This window comes from Oryctolagus cuniculus, chromosome 2 (assembly GCF_051225735.1).
Source record: "Oryctolagus cuniculus isolate XC-2025 breed Fujian yellow rabbit chromosome 2, ASM5122573v1, whole genome shotgun sequence".
Lineage (NCBI taxonomy): Eukaryota > Metazoa > Chordata > Mammalia > Lagomorpha > Leporidae > Oryctolagus > Oryctolagus cuniculus.
In genome coordinates this window covers 53,951,761-53,973,187 of record NC_142868.1, presented here as the reverse complement: position 1 = coordinate 53,973,187, position 21,427 = coordinate 53,951,761, and the positions used below count along the sequence as shown (strand labels likewise).

General features: G+C 37.1%; 1 pseudogene; it reads left to right on the top strand.

Moving 5' to 3' along the window:
- Positions 1-411: 411 nt before the first annotated feature.
- On the top strand, positions 412-4,835 carry LOC127489505 (shugoshin 2-like; annotated as a pseudogene).
- Positions 4,836-21,427: the final 16,592 nt, after the last annotated feature.

Below are 21,427 nucleotides of genomic sequence, written 5' to 3'. Positions count from 1 at the left end.
AGAAGTAACATACTGTTATTAAGATCAGTAGCAACTGTAAATAGGAAGTATCTGAATATATTGATTCTTCTAATTACTAGTCATCTTGTAAACTGCAGGATATCCAGAGTTTACAGAATCATTACAGGGGATTTGCCTAGATTATACATTTTACAGTAGATTGTAACAAAAAAAATCCTTGGAAATTTTATATTAATCATGCAGAGCAGTACAAAGGACCTGGACTTTCTAAATAATACACTTGGCTTATTGTGAATGTATTTTAGTTGCTGGATTAAGTTAAAATTCAGACATAAAAAGTCATTTGAAGTTTATAAATGCCTAGAGAATGGTGAAAGAGTTAAAAAGCCTAACTCGTCTGACCCCCTGGAGCCAGGTTGTGGTGCCCTATCCTGATTGAGCATGGTGGAGTACCTGGTCATGGAAACTGATTCAGTTATTCAGGAATTAAGAGACCTGTAAAGACAAAAGAATTTCAAGGACTGCTAAATTAAATCTACCTCTAGTTTCAAAAATACCAAAACAAAAATAATAAACAATTCTTCTATTTTCAAAATTCCTCTAAAGCAGAATAGGGCATTAGCTCGGGCTCTTAGTAGAGAGAAGGAGAATTCTCCAAGAATTACAACTGAAAATATTCTATTGCAAAAAGAAATGGAGAAACTGAATTTTGAGAATACGTTTCTTCGTCTAAAGCTAAATAACTTGAATAAGAAACTTATAGAAATAGAAGCATTCAGGAACAATAACTTAATATCTGCTATTGATATGAGCAGTCTTTCTGAGTTCCAACAGAGTCCTTTTCTACTGCCAGCTAGCAAGAAGAAATGGATCGGTAAACAGTGCAAGTTGATGCATCTTTGATCTGCAAGAGTTCCATTAACTTCAAATGATGATGATGGGGATGATAGAGAGAAAATGCAGAGTGGTAAGTCTGTTATATCAAAGACACACCTGGTATTCTCTCGTCAGTATCAACAAGGCAGTCTTTATCAATTCAGTATAATTTGGAAGAGTTACTTCAGAAAGAAAATAATCAGAATGTACATGATTTAGATGACCCAGAACATTTTTCTTCTATCTTGTATATACTTCTCAAAGAAAGATGTTCCTCCTCAGAACAAAATTTCAAGAGTCGTCCAACAAATGGGATGAGAAGTACCACGACAGTTAACCACAGAAGAGATAGACAATTGCTTAGTAATGTGATGGAAAGAAGCGTAGGTCATCATGGGGGCCAGTTTTTCTGCACACAGTCCTTGTGCAACACATTCAGATGAACAATGCACTTCAACTCCAGAATTAAATTTGAAGAATGAGATGAATGATTACACTCATGAAGCAAATATTAATACGTGAAGAAGCAGACAATCTCTTCCTGGCTTATCTTCTGAATCTGCAAGGGAACCCAATGCAGGTTGCATGAGTCAAGTCCAGGATAATGATGACTTTCAACTGCAGAAAATAGTATATGATGCAAACATAGAATTAACTGCTAATGATGTCAGCAAAGTTGTTACAGTCTCAACAGGCACCAAAAACAAAAGTAATAAAAAACACGAATGGTTGTCAAATGAAAACTTTCATAAAAGTGAAAGATCCAAGCTGTGAAAAAAATAAGAAAGATCAAAGAGAATATGTAAAAATAGTTCATATGTGGATATTGAGGAAAAGATTGAAAACAGACCAAAAAGAAACTCTGTTGTCCTGGATAGCGAAAAGGAATTCCAAAGATCCACATTTTACCTGCAATACTGAACAGTTTGCTCAAGTGAACCCACTGAAGGAAGTAACCCTCCCTTATAGCTCAACCCAGATGACAGACATAATACACGGTGTAATAAAAACAAGAAAAGAACACATGTAACAAATGGGCAAGAGGAAATACACTCTTTCTCTCAAAGTTCAGATCAATTCCTGTAGGAGAGTAAATTTAATATAGGTCAGGATTCCATAACTTGTAATAAAAGTAAAGCTTCTAGACAGACATTTATGATTCATAAGTTAGAAAAAAGCAACGTATTCCCAAACCAAAAGGATAAAGAAACCATTTCCGAAAACCTAGAAGTCACAAATGTATTTGAAGCAGTGCGTGTCTCCACCAAAGATAATGGAAATTTTTGTGATTATGAGACCCAAAATATGTTGGACTTGGAAGAGTGTCACTGATATGCAGCCTGCTCATCAAAATGAATCAAAAATGAATAAACTTGGACACAAAGTAAATTGGAAGTCAGAAATAATTTCTGAAAGAAACAAAATACATGAGAATGACAAAGATTTGAACAGCCTAGAAAACAGTAACTTTTTCTCCAAACCCAAGACAATAAAGAAACCATCTATAGGAATCTAGAAGTTTCAAAACAGTTTCACACGCCTGCTGTTTTCATTAGGCACAATGTAAATCTATATGAATGTGAAACCCAGAATGTGTTGGATTTGCAAAAGCAGATCACCGATGTGTACCCTGTTCAGTAAAAATGAATCTAAGTTAATAAGAAGCTTAGGCAGAAAGTAAAGTGAAGAACAGAAATAATTTATGAAGTAGATCATTTAAATAATGACAAAGGTGTGCATTGCCTGGAGAAGGACAGTTATTTCTCCGCAACCCAAAAGGATAAAGAGATCATCCCTGGAAACTTGCAAGACTCAAATGAGTTTCAAACATCTACTCTTCCTACCAAAGCTAGTGGAAACCTTTGTCATTTCGGAGGAGTGACAGAGCATGTCCATGCTGTGCAATCTGTTTGTCAAAATGATTTAAAAATAGTTAAGAAGCTTAGACAAAAGGTATATCAAAAAACAAAAATGACTTCTACAATGAACCAAACACAGGAGACTGATGGCAAACATGTGCCTGACCTGGGAAAGGATACTTTCTTTCCTCCAACCTGAAAGGATAAAGAAACCATTTCTGAAAACACTTAAGTCACAGATGAATTTCGAACAGCTGATCTTTCCACCAAAGATAATGGAAATTTATGTGACTGTGAGACCCAGAACTTACTGGATTTGAAAAAGTATGCCACCGATAGGCAACCTGCTGAGCAAAATGAAACAAAAATAAAAAAGCAGCTTACACAGAAAGAAAATTAGAAGATGATAATTTCTGAAATGAACAAAATATAAGAGGATAATTATAAAGATGTACATGGTCAAGAGAGCTGTGCAAAAGATCTTGATTTTAAAATAAATAAATCTAAACAAAGACTTGACTGTCAAGGCAAGAACAGTGGACGCTGTATAGAAATAAACAGTAAAGAAAAGGAAAATAGTCATTAAATTTTAGATCCATACAAACTAGTTAACAAGTGTAGGAGAAAAATCAAGCAAAATAAAGAGTGTTTTGGTAAGAGATAAGAATAAACCTATTGTGGAATTAATAGTCTCTACAGACCTCTCTCTTCAGAAATTCATTTGCAAAATATTATCTTTTTAAGATTTTATTTATTTATTTGACTGTAGAGTTACAGACAGTGAGAGGGAGACATAGAGAGAAAGGTCTTCCTCCGCTGGTTCACGCCCCAAATGGCCGCAACCGTTGAAACTGAGACTATCTGAAGCCAGGAGCCAGGATTTTCTTCCAGGTGAGTGCAAGGGCCCAAGCACTTGGACCATCTTCCACTGCTTTCCCAGATCATAGCAGAGAGATGGATTGGAAGAGGAGCAGCTGGGACTAGAACCGGCACCCATGCAGGATACCGGCACCATAGGTGGAGGATTAACCTACTGTGCCACAGCACCAGCCCACGCAAAACATTATTAATGAAGCAGATGCTATTGTTGGAAGCCAGATTGAGCAACATAATAGTGAGAACCAAAATTCTATACCACTGAGTAAAAAGAGAGAGACTCCCTTTGTGGAGATGACAGCAGAAGGAGAGTGCCAGGTAAACATAAATAAATAAATAAAATGACTTCCAAGTCAAAGAAAATAAAAACCTTCATAACTCATTCTCCAGATAGCCACGAGGTAGTGGTGTTAATACCTGATACTGGGGCCAGAACTGTGGCACAGTGAGTTAAAGCAGTGCCAGCATCCCATATGGGCACTTGTTCAAGTCCCAGCTGCTCCTCTTCAGATCCAGCTCTCTGCTATGTACTGGAAAAACAGTAGAAGATGGCCCAACTCCATGTGCCCTGCACCCGTGTGGGAGACCCAGAAGAAGCTCCTGGCTCCTGGCTTCAGATCAGCTCCTCTCTGGCCATTGCAGTCATTTGGGGAATGAACCAGTAGAATGGAAGACATCTCTCTCTCTCTCTCTCGCTCTCACTCATGCACTTGCTCTACCTCTGTCTGTAATTCTTTCAAATAAATAAAATAATTAAAAAAAATACTTGACACTGTTCAAGAAAGGTCAGTTGACTATGAACAAACTGATGAGGAAAACTATTTTGAGAATGAGAAAATGCTCAAAATTAAGCCAGACTCTTGCACAAAAGTGTTTAAATCTTTTTCTCAGATATATTTCCCCTAACTTAAAACATTCTTCCTTTCACACTGTTCATGTGTATTCTATACCTTTGAGTATTTCTTCTAGTAAAAACCTGATAATCAAAGAAAATGTTACCCTGGAAAGCTCACCAATTTTTCAAATAAATAATATTGTGCATGAGAAGGTGAAAGACATGAAATATAAGGAGAATCAGATAATGAAAAAATCAGGAATAGGTGCTAGAACATTACAGGACTTGACAAATACAAGTTTCATATGACACTGCTAAATCTGGAAATGTGTGAGAAGATCTGTCCTCAGGGCTGCCAAGCTGGAGGAGGAAAATGTGCTCCTCTCTCTTTAAAAGAGCCAAGTCTCAGAGGGAAGGTGAGAAGATGAGGTGAAATTTATGGATTCTGTGTTGTTTCTGATCTTGGCATGAGTCAGAACAGAAATACCACAAGGATCAAAAAGATGAAACACTTGATGAAAAGTGTTTTGTTGTTGTTTTTGGATTTTTATTGGATTGTGGATTTAACCATTCATATGTTTATAAATATATGTGCATAAAATACTATTTTGTAATAATAAACTTTAAAGATCCTCTAGATCATAAGTTATCTACCTTCTCATTTAAGTCTTCCTCATACCCTTTAACCAAATAGCTGTTAACCTTTTAACCAAATAAAATGTATTAATTAAAAGAAAATAAACCCTAATTCAAATTCAGGAAGAACTTTAACACTCATATTTTCTGAAATTACTGAGCTGCGTATGCTTTTTTATTTCCCTTATGAAGATTCAATGTGAGTCTTTGCAAAGTCAGTGGTTAATTATTTAATGCTTGAATTAAGAGATACAATTCGCTTCGCTTAACACTGAGGTATATGTCATAGAGAAAGATGGCCATGGGGAATAAGATCTTTTTTCTGTCATATAATGATATTTTAATCATCCCATGTTTTATCTCAAGATCAAGGTATTAAATGTAATTATATGAAGGACCTTTTCTCTGTAATGTAAGGTAAGAATCTGTCAATAAAAGCAGTATTTCCATGAGGGCTCGGATTGAATGTCTACCACTGTCTATGTATGTCTTTATTTTATTACTTGCCTTGTTTTATCATTAGCTCTTGATAGTAATAAATAACTTGCAAATATAAGCAAAGATGCTTTAAAGGAAGTAAGCAAATCTATTTTTATTTATATTCATTATACCAACTAAAAATGAACATAAGAGTTGTACTGTGCTCTAGTTAGAGTTATCTTCATCTGTGATTTAAGAGATTTTAAAGTTTATGTAATAGCATCAAAAAACTGAATAAAAAAGAAAGAAATACCTGTATTAGTATTTGCAAATACAGTTTTGGCAAACTTTGTTTTATGTTTTTGTCAAACCAATGGTTACAAAGGATGTACTATTATAGTTTTAATGAGCTGTGATTATTTTAAAATTTACTATATACTAGTGAAATGGACATCTTTGCATTTAATTATTGCTTATAGCCCTTGCCTATATTCCTCCTGAACTATGGTCTTTTTTACTTGATGAACTCTATTTAGTGGAGCATTAAGGTTTTGACTATGACGTAAATTAAAAATATGCTACCTCAAAAATTAAAGTAAGAAAAAAAAGAAAGAAGCACGGAGTGTGGGAGGAAGGGAAATATCATTGTGTTCTTAGAATTGAATCTATGAATTACATTGAATCTGTTCTCTTCATATTAATATCACACTAACATAAGAATTCAATTGTGTTCTAGTAATTATCATACATTAATCTGATATATTAAGAAATTTCTCCAAATATAAAAAGATGCTATTTTGGAAGTGGTTTATATTTATAATCTTAAATATTTGTATAATGATTATGTACTTTATCGTAGTATTATACATGGCTAGGCATTTTTGCTTAGCAGGTAAAACACCAATTTAGTTACCTGAAGTCAATATCTGCATATCTAGGTTCCTGTGGGGAAGGCTAAATCTGGAGAGGGCTAGAGGGACTTCCTAAGACTGCCTCAAATTTGAAAACCTGTCTTTAAGTTTCAAATCCCTGGCGGCAAATGACCCAGCCCCAGGGTGCTTTTGCCTAAGGGATCATTAAGGTGATATAATAGGAGTGGCTAAAACACTTTTGCATCACATCACCCGACCCCTTGCCTGCATCTGCTCTGTACCACAGCTATATAAACACCTCCCTTTTACAATGCTTCAACTGGGCTCCCCACCGCATCTGATTGTCCCCCAGGTTCCGGGAGGCTGAGTGGTGGGTGGCGCACTTGCCCTCCTCAGCCAAGGCAAGCTGCGGGCAGCCTGCCTAATTCTCCAGCAGTGACAAGGAAGAGTCACCGCAGGTTCAAGCCTCAGCTCAAATCCCAATTTCAGCTTCCTGCTAATGTGCACCCTGGGAAGCAGTAGATGATGGCTCAAGTATTTATTTCTCGCTACCCACATGTGAGATCCTGATAGAGTTCCTGTCTCCTGACTTCCTTCTAGTCTATTGCTGGCTATTGCAGGTATCTGGGAATTGAATTGGAAGATTCTCTCTCTCTCTCTCTGTGTGTGTGTGTGTGTGTGTATGTGTGTGTGTTTCTTTCTTTCAAGAGATCTTCTATGCTCTGATTCATTCCCCAGAAGGCTGCAATGGCCAGTGCTGGTCCAGCTTGAATCCAGGTAAAATCAGAGAAGACCCCCTAAAATTTACCCTGAAATGTGGTCCCTTAAAGTTCCCCAGCAGTGCTATCTGAGGTGCCACAAGTGCTACTGAAATTTGGGCTGCCATATGATTTCACCACGGGCTTATTACTAAATCCCCAATATTAATAAGCCCAAGAGGGTTCTTGCCTAATATTTAGAGAAGAATTCTGAATACCAGCACAGATAAACGAGGCAGCATGGCCCACTTTAAGCTTTTATTTAGTGAGAAAGATGCATAAGAGAGTGAGAGCTTAATTTAAGAGAGGTAAATAGGGGTTCATACCAAGCACCAGGAACCAGCCACGTGGAAGAGCATCTAGGCCTGTATGTGGGCCAGGAAGCCTAGTCCAAAGCTTAGCCCTATTTACCTTTTGTCTCCCCAGGTCACAAAGTAATTTAACTGTGGGCAGTTCTACATCTGCTCTTTCGGAAACTCCCTGAAAGATGTACACTTAGTAATTGGGAGACCCTTCAACTAGATCTAATTAAGTAGTTATAGCTAATACAATATATCCATGTAAAATGCTTAAGAATAATTAAGCTCGTGAAGAGCTGTGTCTGTCTTTATTTTCACAGGTCCTACAGGATCAATAGGATTAAGTGTTTATTATTAATAATAATAAAGTTAAAGAGGAGTAAATGCTCCAACATGGGAAGCAGTCTGTACAGCAGACTCATAGAGTGGCAATGGCTTTGATTAGCACTGAGTGACCTTAATCCTATTGACATGATCACTCTAACACTTAATTCACCTATATGATCACTTTAAAACTTAAGATGTTAACATTACCCTCTAGCCTAAAGGGTTTTGCAACCCCATAGCAAATTTTAAACTGTACCCTTAGAAGTAACTCCGTAGGAATGCATGCAGAGCTGTACCGCTTTACAGTCTCTTTGTGTACATCTTTTAGGGAGTCTCCAAAAGAGCAGATGTAGAACTGCCCACAGTTAAATTACTTCGTGACATGGGACACAAAAAGTAAATACGGCTAAGCTTTGGCCTAGTTATATATCTGATCGTTTACCTTAACCTGTAATCTGGCATTTCAGTGCTACTATGCCTGTTATGGGGTTTAGTGTATTTATCACACCAAGGAGATATAAACCACTCAGTCTGAGAAATGTCATTTCAGACTGTTATAATCCTGCCTCAGAAACAAAAATAACAACAACAACAACAAAAAAAAAAAAAACAGGTAAAAGAAACCATCCTGAATTCAAAAATAAAAAACAGCTAATCATGCTCACACCGCCTCAGGAATGAAAATAACAAACAAAGGAAGAGAACCGTCCTGAGATCAAAAAATTAAAAAAAAAAACCAGCTAATTATGCTAACACCGCTCCAGGAACGAAAATAACAAAAACAGAAATGAATAATAACATGATTTAATGCTGCTATGGAATCATAATATAACATAAATAACATAATATATATATCATATACATACATATTATGCGCAGGCCATATATATATATAACACCTATATTATATTATGTGTATATACAGATACACACTACATATGTGCTATATACATACTATATATATATGACAAAAATCATAATAATATGATTTTAAATGCATAGCTCTATTAACCAGGCATGCAGCATGTATATATACATATACACTACACATATGATATATATATTCTATATATATATATACACACAACACAATATAGATCATAATAATATGATCTAGAATACATAGCTATATTAACTATATTAATTATGCATGTAGCATGTGTATACATAGTATACATACAAGTCATCCGAAATATATATCTCTATTAACCAGGCATGTAGCAAGTGTATAAACATACACACTACACATATGCAATACATATATACTATATATATACAATACAATATAAATCATAACATGTGTGTATACATACACACTACACATGTTATATATATGCACAACATAAATCATAATAATATGATCTAGAATACATAGCTATATTAAGTAGCTATATTAACTATGTATGTATGTACACATACATACCCCACACATATGCTACATATATACTATATAGATATCACAATATAAATCGTAATATGATCTGAAGTGTATATCTCTATCAACCAGGCATCGTAGCATGTGTATATATATATACACACCACACCTATGCTGTATATATATACTATATATACACCATATAATATAAATCATAATAATATGATCTGAAATATATATCTCTATCAACCAGGCATTGCAACATGTGTATATACATGTACACACCACACCTATGCTGTATATATATACTATATATATACAATATAATATAAATCATAATAATATGATCTGAAATATATATATATATATATATATATATCTATTAACCAGGCATTGTAGTATGTGCATATACCTATACCCACTACACCTATGCTATATATATATATACTATATATATACAATACAATATGAATCATAATAATGATGTAAAAAATATATATAAACCAATGATTGTAACATGTGTATATACATACACACTACACTTATGCTGTATATATATATATATATTATATGTACATACAATACAATATAATTCAGAATAATATGATCTGAAATATATAGCTCTATTAGCCAATCATGTAGCATGTGTATATACATATACACACTACACCTATGCTGTATATACATAATATATATATATACACAATACAATATAAATCATATGTCCCTGTTAACCAGGCATGCAGCATATATATACATGCGCACCACACATATGCCATACATATATACTATATATATACACACACAAAACATAATATAAATCATAATAATATGATTTATCAGTATTAACTATGTATGTAGCATATATATACCGATACACACTACACTTATGCTGTATACATATATACTATAATACACATATATTAATCAGGCATGTAGCATATATATGTGTGTATATATATATATATATACCACACCTATGCCATCCATATATATACTATATGTATATATATATGCAGCTCTATTAACCACACATGCAGCACATATATGTATATACATACACTACACCTATGCCACATATATAAAATATATATCTCTATTCTTAAAAGACACAGCTCTATTTACCAGGCATGTAGCATGCATATATATATATCACACCTATGCCATATATGTAATACAAAATATACAGCTTTATTAACCAGGCATGCAGTATATATATATATATATATATATATATAAACCTATGCCATTTATATACTATATATATAATATAAATCATATATGCCCTGGAGGCATGAGGCTACAGCAAGCCCCCTCCTGACAAGAGGCCAGGGAAGAAGAGCCCCCCAGGCCACACTGTGTCCTGCTTTTAACCCACTTCCAAAAAGAGTGGTTAATTAGTCTGATTGGCACCCAGGTGTGGCCAGGTAGGGAAATGAGGCCACACAGGGGCATGGCAAAGGCATCAGGTAGGGGCATGAGGTCAAACAGGGGCATGGTGAAGGCGTGGTCTTCCAGTTCACAAATCTGATCAATTTTAACCTGTATGCCTGCCTACTTCAAAGGAGGCTCATTCAGGGTCTCCCATGTGGGTGGCAGGAGCACACACATGTGGGCCATTCTCTGTTTCTTTTCCCAGTCCATTAACAGGGAGCTGGATCAGAAGTGGAGTAGCCAGGACATGCACAACACCCATATGGGATGTTGGCAGTAGCCCTAACCTGTATGCCACAATGCTGGCCAATCTTTTGGTTTTAAAATTATTATATTCTTTTTGAAAGGCAGAGTGAGAGTGAGAGGGAGAAGAAGAGAGAGAGAGATTTTTCATCTGCTAATTCACTCCTCAAATGGTCACATGACTTTGGCTGGGCCAAAGTGGCTGGGCCAGGTGGAAGGCAGAAAACTATTGGTACTGCTCTGCATCTCCCATGTGGGTGGCAGCGGCCCAAGTGTGCAAGATGATAGGTATTTCTAGACGATGGAACATAGCAATAAGAGCATCATTGTAAAACAATAAAGACTATAATTCAGTATAGGAAAATAAAATGTTAATATAAATTCCAGTAGTGAAATACTAGATAGGTTTTATCAATCTCACAAGGAGAAGTATAAAATAAAATTTGGATAAAGTAAAATTTTAATAAATCTAGTTTACAAGGCCATTAGGAATTGCAGGGCCAGTGTACTGGATAAATTAAAAAAATAAAATAAAATGCAAATAAGTAATGTAAAGTAAAATAAAATAAAAATTTAAATAGCACAGGCAGCTGTTTCAAGAATTATGAGTGAACCATTGAGAGTATGAGCTAATCATTTGTGAGATTCATAGAGCTGGCAGGACAAAAGTTGAAGAGAAGACTTGGCAAAATTCTTCAGTCTGTGAGTTTGGAACACAAAAGGTTAAAACCATAGTGGTTTGTAAAACCTTGAAATAAAACATAAACTGAAAACACCCTTAAAATATCTCAAACCCTTTTGTATGAAGGAGATTTGGGTTGGCTTCTACCTCTATCATAACCTCCTTTGGATATATAAGGAAATACTCTTTGAAGGAATTTAATACCATACTGTAGGCCACATTATTGCTACAATGTTTTTATTATTTTTACAAAACTAATTAAAGGGAGAGATGGAGAGAGAGAAAAAGTGCAAGGGAGAGAGAGAGCAAGAACATGAGTGAGCTCCCTTCTGCTGGCTTACCCCCCAAATGCCTGCAATAGCCAGGGATTAAAAAAATCAATGCTAGAAACTAGAAATCCAATCCAGTCCTCCCACATGGATGACAAAGACCCTAGTACTTGAGTTCTCACCTGCTGGTTTGCTGCATATCCTTGAGCAGAAATAGAATCAGAAGCAGAGCCAAGACTCAAATTCAAACACTCCATTATGGGTTGTGGCCATCTCAACTATATTCAATAAATGGTGCTGGAAAAGTGCTACATCAATAGGCAAATGATTAAAACTTGATTCCTAACTCACTGAACACAGAACAACTTGCTATAGTTTAAATATTATATGGCTTTTGAATGCATAGAAATGCTTAACCCCAAAGTCTAAGTTCATGATACAAACAAGGTGGAAAATGTAATCCAAGTATGATGTTTGGGAGGTGAGTCTAGTAGGAGGTCCTTAGATCATTGGGGAAGTGCCCTTGGCTATTACCCTGAGTCACAGAAAATGACTCTCTCTGCTTCCTGGCTCACCATGAGATCTTTACTCTTTCCATGTTCCATGTTCCACTACTGCCACATTTGTCAGTTATTGAATTCATGAGTCTACCATATCGTGGACTATGAATCTCCAAAACCATTACAAACATCAGACTTTCTTCGTAAATAGCAAGTCTTAAATATTTCACTGCAGTAATGAAAAACTAATACATAATTCACAATGGTTTAAAGATATAAATGGATTGGAGACTTCAAAGACTTAAATACTTCAAAACTGTGAAACTACTAGAGGAAAAGATAATGGAAATGCTTCAGGGCATTGATTTTGATAAGAATTTTTTTGATATGACCTCAAAGCACAAGCAACAAAAGCAAAAAATAAAAAAAGACAAATGAAATATATCAACCTGGGAAACTTCTGAACAACAAAGAAAATGAGCAATAGAATTAAGGACAACATACAGAATGGTAGAAATATTTGCCAGCTGTTTTTCTGAAAAAATATTACTGAAACCTCTCTCTCTCTGTCCCCAGTGCTGAACCAAAATAACGAGGTCAAGATTTGATGGTTAAGAATAGAATAGAGAAAGTTTAATCCATCCATAGATGAGGAAAACAGCAGATTTGGTGCATCTCAAGACCTACTCTGTTGCTTAGTGAGGATGGCCGGGGGCTTTAAAAAAGGCTGCAAGGGAGGTTGGGCTATGGAGCCAGGTGCTGAAGCAGGTTCTGGGTCCAATAATAAGGTTTTTCAGACTCCAGTGCCATTTGTTGATGGTTTTATCATGAGGAGGGCATAGGAGGATGTTCTGTACAACTAAGTAGCTACAAAATATTATTTGTCTGAGTTCTGAAATATTGGGTTAAGGGATTCCAGTGTTTCTATAAGAAGGAAGCCCACTCAGCTTACAGCCCATGCTTATCATGGCCTTTGTATTTTGTTGCAACAAACTCAAACCTCCTATCATGGTGACTGGAGAGGGTTAGATTAGTTTGAAACTGCATCTGGCTTTCTCAAGGCCAGTTTCTGGAATGTAGAAACAAGTATTATTTGTTTGAACACTTTATTCAGTCACAAGCTTTGTAATTTACTTTTGTTTATCAGAATATGAAAATGAAACCACAGAAGTATTTGGTCCAGTTACAAAAGGATTAATATTCTTAATATGTAAGGACCCAATCAAATAACAGTAAAAATATCAACTAAAAATGGGTAAAATATGTGAATAGACAGTTCTCAAAAGACCATATGCAAAAAGCCAACAAGTTCTTTTAAAACATGCTGAACTGCACTTATCATCAATGAAATATGTGAAATCACAGTGAGGTATTTTATCAGCATCTTCAATGTATATTACCAAAAAGTCATAAAACAACAAATAATGGTGACTACATGGAGAAAAGGGAATTCTTATGTGCTTTTGAAGGAGCTGTAAATTGAAATAGTCATTGTGGAAAAATGTTGAGGTGCATGGATATGATAATTAGCATGATCTGATGATTGCTTAATGTATACAAGCATTAAAATTATTACATTGCATCCCTAAAATGAATAGTAATTATTTGTCAATCTGTTTGTTTGGAAATGTAAGACAATTAAATGAAAATATAGAAATAAAAAGTATAACATAAAGGATGAATCAAAAACAAATTTAATAAAGGATCACTTAAAGCAAAAATTTATTATTGGAAGTAAAAGATAAAATTTTCTGAACCTAGGCCGGCGCCGCGGCTCACTAGGCTAATCCTCCGCCTAGCGGCGCCGGCACAACGGGTTCTAGTCCCAGTTGGGGCACTGGATTCTGTCCCGGTTGCCCCTCTTCCAGGCCAGCTCTCTGCTGTGGCCAGGGAGTGCAGTGGAGGATGGCCCAGGTGCTTGGGCCCTGCACCCCATGGGAGACAAGGAAAAGCACCTGGCTCCTGGCTCCTGCCATAGGATCAGCGCGGTGCGCCGGCCGCAGTGTGCCGGCCGCGGCGGCCATTGGAGGGTGAACCAACGGCAAAGGAAGACCTTTCTCTCTGTCTCTCTCTCTCACTGTCCACTCTGCCTGTCAAAAAAATAAAAAATAAAAAAAAATTAAAATAAAAATTTTTTCTGAACCTAATAAGATTGATAAATGAGGAAAAATCAAGTAAACAAAAGAATAAAGAAATGAAAATAATGGGGATACAACTGCTTATATATATGCATATATATATATATATATATATGAATAATAAGGTCAAACTGGTGTGTGCCCTGGGAGGCAGTGGATGATGGCTCAATCATTTGGGTCCTTGCCACCCATGTGAGAAACTTTGATGGAGTTTCTGGTTCCTGGCTTTAGTCTACTCCAACCCTGGCTGTTACAGAAAGCTAGGGTAGGAACCAGAGAGTCGAAGATATCTGTTGGGACCAGTGCTGTGCTGTAGTGGGTAAAGCTGCTGCCTGCAGTGCCACCATCCCATATGGGCATGAGTTCGAGTCCTGGTTGCTCCACTTCCGATCCAGCTCTCTGCTAATGGCCTGGGAAAGCAGTAGAAGATGGCCCAAGTCCTTGGGCCTCTGCTGCCATGTGGGAGACCCGAAAGAGGCTCCTGGCTTCAGATCAGTGCAGCTCCAGCCATTGTAGCCATCTAGGGAGTGAGCCAGTGGATGAAAGGCCTCCCTCTCTCTCTCTTTCTCTCTGTAACTGTGCTTTTCAAATAAAATAAATAAATCTTTAAAAAAAAGATACCTGTCATCTCCCTCTTTTATGACATTCTGCCTTTCAAATGAAAATAACAATAATAATAACCTTTTGCAAAAAAAGAGCCAAGTATGATCATAATTGTCGCTCCCCCTCTTCGTGGAGGAGCAACACTGAACCCTGCGCTGTTCTTTTCGTCTGCTCGGCCCTCCCCGGGTTTGCTGCTGGTTCTTCCCGGGTTGGCTACTGTCCCTTCCACCTCCGTGGAAGGGCAGTTCCCCCTGGCCACATTCCCCACTTCCGCAGGGGAGCGGCACACCGCCGGCCGGCTCTCTTGGGGGCTGCACAGGTGTTCCCCTTAGATGTTCCTCTTAGATGTTCCTGGTGCATGCCGTCTCTCTCCTCCTTTATAGTCCTCCTCCGCCAATCCTAACTTGGCTGCCCACATGCCGAGTACGCTGCTCTCCAATCAGGAGCAAGTCCTACAGTTTATTGGCTGAACTGGAGGCAGCTGTGTAGAAGCCTCTTTCTTCTCTCCCAGTGCCATATTGTGGGAGAGCAGATGCATAGAATAAGTCTTAATTCCAGTAACAGTATAGTCCGAATTGCTCCCCACAGATCCCCCTTTCTTTTTATTTTTTGGCGTTGATACGCACCTGTCTTTGGTGTCCCGCGGCACACACTCTGCTCTACTTGCTAGAGTTGCCACAGGTTCTTACAAGTCCTATCAATCAGGCAAACCGAATCCGGGTCCTCTCTTCGCCATGTTGTGAGGAGGTTTCTAGGCACTGATGCATGCCTGTGTTCGGTGCCCTGCAGCGCATGCTCTACTCTGCTAGAACTGCCTGCAGGTGCTTACAAAACCTATCAGGCAAACCGAATCCAAGCCTTCTCAGCGCCATATTGTGGGGAGGCTTATTGGTGTTGATTCGTGCCTATCTTCGGTGACCTGCAGCTCATACTCTGGTCGAGCCGCCTGTTGGTGCTTACCGCCCTAATCAGGCAGACCGAATCCAAGCTCTCTCATTGCCATGTTGTGGGGTGACTTATTGGTGTTGATAACGTGCCTGTCTTCGGTGACCTGCGGCACATAAGCTGCTAGCTGCCCGCAGGTGCTCATCGCCTCACTAATCAGGCAGACCGAATCCAAGCTTTCTCATTGCCATGTTGTGGGGAGGCCTTTCTATTTCTCTATTTCTCTATGTCCGGGCATTCCTATTTCTCCCATTTTACTTCTATCTTCCAGCATTCCTATTTCTCTCATTTTACTTCTAAACTTCTGTTTCTCTTATCCCTGCGGCTTCCCGGCGGCGCTCGCCCCGAGGCTGCTTCTCGGCACCTCGCCCTGCGGCAGCTTCACGGCTCTGTGCGGCTTCCCGGCGCCTCGCCCTGCCGGCGGGTTCCCGGCTCTGCGCGCACGCTCTGCGGTCTCCACGCACTTCGCGCCCGCACCACGGCCTCGCGCCAGCCCCGCGTTCCCTATCTATTCATGCCCCATGCTCTCTGTGCACGCGGCGGCTTCTGCGAATGTTTCCGCCACCACCGGCATTCAGTCCAAGTTCCCCGGACTAACCTGGCGAATCCTGGCGGCCCACGTCTCTGCCTCTGGTTCCAGATCTTCGCCTCTTGCTCCCCGGGGTGACTTGAAGAATTCCAAGGTGGCTTATATCTCCGCCTCGGCCTGCACTCGCGGCTTCATCCTCCCTAACATTTTTCTCTACCCGGTATGTTTCCTTAAGTTTTCCTCCAACAATATTCCTCTCATTTCTCCTGGCTTCTCCCCACAGTCCATATCCGAGTCCAAGCCTCCTCCAGGTTTCACTTTCGCTTTCAATCTCCTAGCTTCCCCGCCATAGTCCGCATCCGAGTCTATGAAAGCTTTCACTTTCGCTTTCAATCCTAACTTCTTTCCCACAGTCCATATCCAAGTCTATGCCTAGGCTTTCAATAGTTTCTTCCGGCACCTTTTTGTCCGGCTTTTCCCTAGGCTGTCTGCTAGTCTCTCTCTCCGATATTTTCCCATTTCTTTCCTCCTAAGTTTCCTATCCGTCCTAGGTTTCCTATCCGAGTCACGGCACCATTATGTCGCTCCCCCTCTTCATGGAGGAACGACACTAAACCCTGCCTAGGCTTCATATCCGAGTCACGGCACCATTATGTCGCTACCCCTCTTCGTGGAGGAACGACACAAGACCCTGACTAGGCTTCATATCCGAGTCACGGCACCATTATGTCGCTCCCCGTCTTCGTGGAGGAACGACACAGGACCCTGCGTTGTTCTTTTGTCTGCTCGGCCCTCCCCGGGTTTGCTGCTGGTTCTTCCCGGGTTGGCTACTGTCCCTTCCACCTCCGTGGAAGGGCAGTTCCCCCTGGCCACATTCCCCACTTCCACAGGGGAGCGGCACACCGCCGGCCGGCTCTCTTGGGGGCTGCACAGATGTTCCCCTTAGATGTTCCTCTTAGATGTTCCTGGTGCATGCCGTCTCTCTGGAATCTGTATTAAACTCCATGGGAAAACTCCAAAGAGTTACTATCAGTGAGATTGCATGAGCATATTTGAGTTTGGGTCCATTATCCTGGTATTCTTCTGAAGCAAACTGGAGAGAGAAAAGCTCTGATGGGAGGTGCTGTCCTGGACATCTAAGTATATGTTGAGAAAAGCATAGCTTTGCTATTGAAAACAGGATTAGAACAGGTGAAATGGGTGGATCAAGATAGATATTTATAAATAAAAGGGGATTTGAACTCTGTATGAAGAATGAGAAGGATGAGAGAATCAAAGAACAAAATACCAAGGATGACCACTAGCATTGTCACTTATTTAACAGCTACTCTAAAACAGGTCTAAACTATGAGAGTGATAGAAATATCGATGGATGAATGGACGAATAGTTGAACAGATGGGTGGGAAGGCAAACAAAACCTACATATATCCTTCAAGTGTTAAAATGAGTAATAATATAAGGGAAGGGAGGATCCTCAGATATTTTACTTACATGATTTTAAGTGTATGATGTGAGTGTGCAGTGAAGTGAATGGAAAGATACTTTTCTTTATAATTTTGTTGATTTATTGGTAATCATACTGTATGTAAATGGTATTAATGAAGGTAGACAAATAATATACTGTAGGATTCATCACAGCACAATACTATATTGCTCAAGCATGTAGAATCATGAAAAATTGGACAGAATGGATCACTTGGAAAGTGTGTCCTGATTTGCTTTGTACCTAGTGGCTTCAGAAAGTATAGCTATTCCTCATTTAATGACCATATCATAAAACTTTGCCTTCTTCACTGTAATAGCTAAAATTAGCCAAAAAAGAAAGATCATTTTGAAGGATAACAAATCATCATTATTGAGTAATGAAAATTCTCATCATAAAACTTAGTTTAGATTCCTTGCAGGTTCAATTTATATCCTATGTTCACTCATATCCTAGAGATTTTAGCAATGTTTAGTTCTTTAAACATAAGATTTCTTTTTCTGGAGAATTTCTGGAATTCATTGCTATTGCCAAGTCCCTGTGCTATCCTCCATTTTTCCACAGGCTTCCCATCATTTTTTTTTTCTGGATGCCTACTCTTTTTTACCTGCAAGCATCTTAAATACATTAATAAACAGTAACAACAGAGCAAACACTTCATTAAAACACAGTCATTAAAGTGAAAATTTGTCATCTAGCATGGCAAATATTGACTATTAAAAGTCTATATTAAAAACAAAATTATGATTTTATTAATAAATATTACCAAGTTTGGAATAACTGAAGTATACTTGTATTTTAGAATAACTGAAATATCCTTGTATGATTGGGGTACAATATAACATCTTTAAAATTGGAAAAAATGTGACAGTTAACGCTTTAAAATACTTAAAATATACATAATTTATTAAATGAAATAAATAAATTATTGAACTTTGAAAATAGATGTAATTATTATTTAAATTATTTCTATAATATAAAAATTATATGTGTGTGTATTTTTATAAATTTATAAAGACAGGCTTCTTATATGCAGGATTTTTCACTTAACAAGAACACAGTTATCTATCACCTTTTGATTCAGACACTCCACTTAATTCTTAATTGTATCTGTCTCAAATACTATGTGAATTATTTATCTGAATAATGTTATCTTTCCCACTCCTAATTCTATTTAATTTTTCATTGTATTTTCTATGGCTGCTAAAGTTCCACTGATTAATGACTCTGAACTATTTCTGTAGATGTCAGTTTTAAATTGAGGAATGGTCTTTTTTGTATTGTTGATCTGCATAGAGAATTGAGAGGACATTCTTATCTCTATTTTTTTTTCTTCCTTTCTTTTTTTCAATTGAAATGCTCAAATTTGTCTCATTGTCTTTATCAGCATTTTCCTTTTTTTTTCATTTTTAAGGAAGATGCTTAGAAATTCAAACTCAAAAACTCAAAAAGTTATCCTTATGAACATTTTGGGCATTTCATTTAAATTATATGCTACAAATTTGAAAACATTTCCATGTTAATGCTTTCATCAATTGGCAATTACAAGCAATCCTAATGTTGAGTGGATTAAATTAATGATTAATTACTTATCATAAGCCTTTGAAGTGACTGGGCTATTCTGCTCAGCAAGTCTGACTTACCTGGGTTTAGCTCTACCCACTCATCCATTCATCAGGCTGGTCTCAGTTGTCCTCTTCAGGGACAATTGAATTCTGTAGGCACTCTCTTGTCTTCTCGTTAGCTTCTTCTTACAGCCTAGAAAATCTCCAAGATTAATAGCAGAAGCATTCCAACTTCTTGAAACCTAGGCTTCTGCTGGCAAAACATCACTTTTGCCATGACCAGTTGCCTCTTGTTAGAAGACACTGCTGAGCCACATTGCAAAATGTCTGCTTATGAGATAGAATCAAGAACTAGGGCCATTTTAAAAATTTTTAAATCTGTCTACTAAAACTTTATTGTGATAGAAAGTATAAACTTACACAAGTAAAAATTGTTCTATATAAAGCCTCTCCATGAATTTCTAGGTAATCTAAATTTTGATCATAATGTTTCAAAATTCAAGTATAGCATTATGTAAAATACATTGCTTATTTTTGTGTGTTTATCATTGATGTTAACAGTGACTTTTGATGTTTTCCATTTACTTAAGCATTATTTTCAAATGTGGAACATTTTTGCTATTCCATATATAGAATAATTTGCTTAATGGGTTTCAACTCATTTTGCATAACATATATAAAATTTTGAGTATTCAGGTATGAAAGAATTATTCCTTATCTTTTTAGGTTTCTGTTAGAAAAGTAATGTTTAAATGTTTAAAAATTTGCTGATTTTGGTTAATAGACAAAAAAGAGAAAGTACAAATCATGGCAAAATTAAGTATACTTTAGATTTATTATAAACTTCATCACAAAATAGTGCAATGAAATTATTTGGATATGCCCATATATAAATTTTTGGGACACCAATTTCTTTTTCTTTTGATAAAATTTTACAATATTTCTGGGTGCAATTTGAATTACAAAGACATTTATGCTTTACAGATTCTTAATTTTGTAAGCATATAATTTTTCTACAACATTTCTGTTCAACAAAAACTTGCATTTACAAATAAACATCAAGGCAAATTATTTTATTTTCAACCTCAAGCTCTAAATCTCTATTTATAAGAACAGGGCAATATTAAATCATCAATAGCTAATAATCACAAGAAAGAAATAAACCATATTTGGAATTAATTTACATATTTTCCATTTGAATCAGTGGATCAGAGATATTAAACCTGGCATCAAATGGAAGCAACATATAAACAATCAATGCTGCAGTTTTAATCACTATTACAAGAAAACATGCAATAAGTGAAATTAATGTGAAGAACAGATATTTGATTTAAATAAAAAGCTATCAGATGTTTGATCTAAATAAAAATTCATTCCTCATATAGTAGAAGTTTGCCTTCTACACTGCAGGTGTTAGATCATTATCTACATTTACAGTTACTTTGAAACATTCACTATGCTTTAAAGTAGATATCAGTATTTGCCAGAAGACTTGTGCCTTCTGGTTTCATGCAATCAATAATGTAACTATACTCTCAGAGTACATGATACAAGCCAAAGTTAAGGCCAGATCCCACTTTTGTTCAGTTTTCTTTATGAAATAAAATCGATTACTAATACTTAATTCACATGTGCTAATATCTTCAACAAGCAGCTGTGAATTTATATCAAAAAATAAATTTTAAAGCTTTGTACTGAGTGAAATCAGAAAAGACCCCCTAAAATATACCCTGAAATGTGGCCCCTTAAAGCTCCCTAGAAATGCTATCCGGGGTGCCACATGCACTATTGGAATTTGGGGTGCCTTACAATTTCACCACAGGCTTATTACTAAATCCCCGATATTAATAAGGCCAAGATGGTTCTTGCTTAATATTTAGAGAAGAATTCTAAATACCAGCACAGATAAACAAGGCAGCATGGTACGTTTTATGCTTTTAT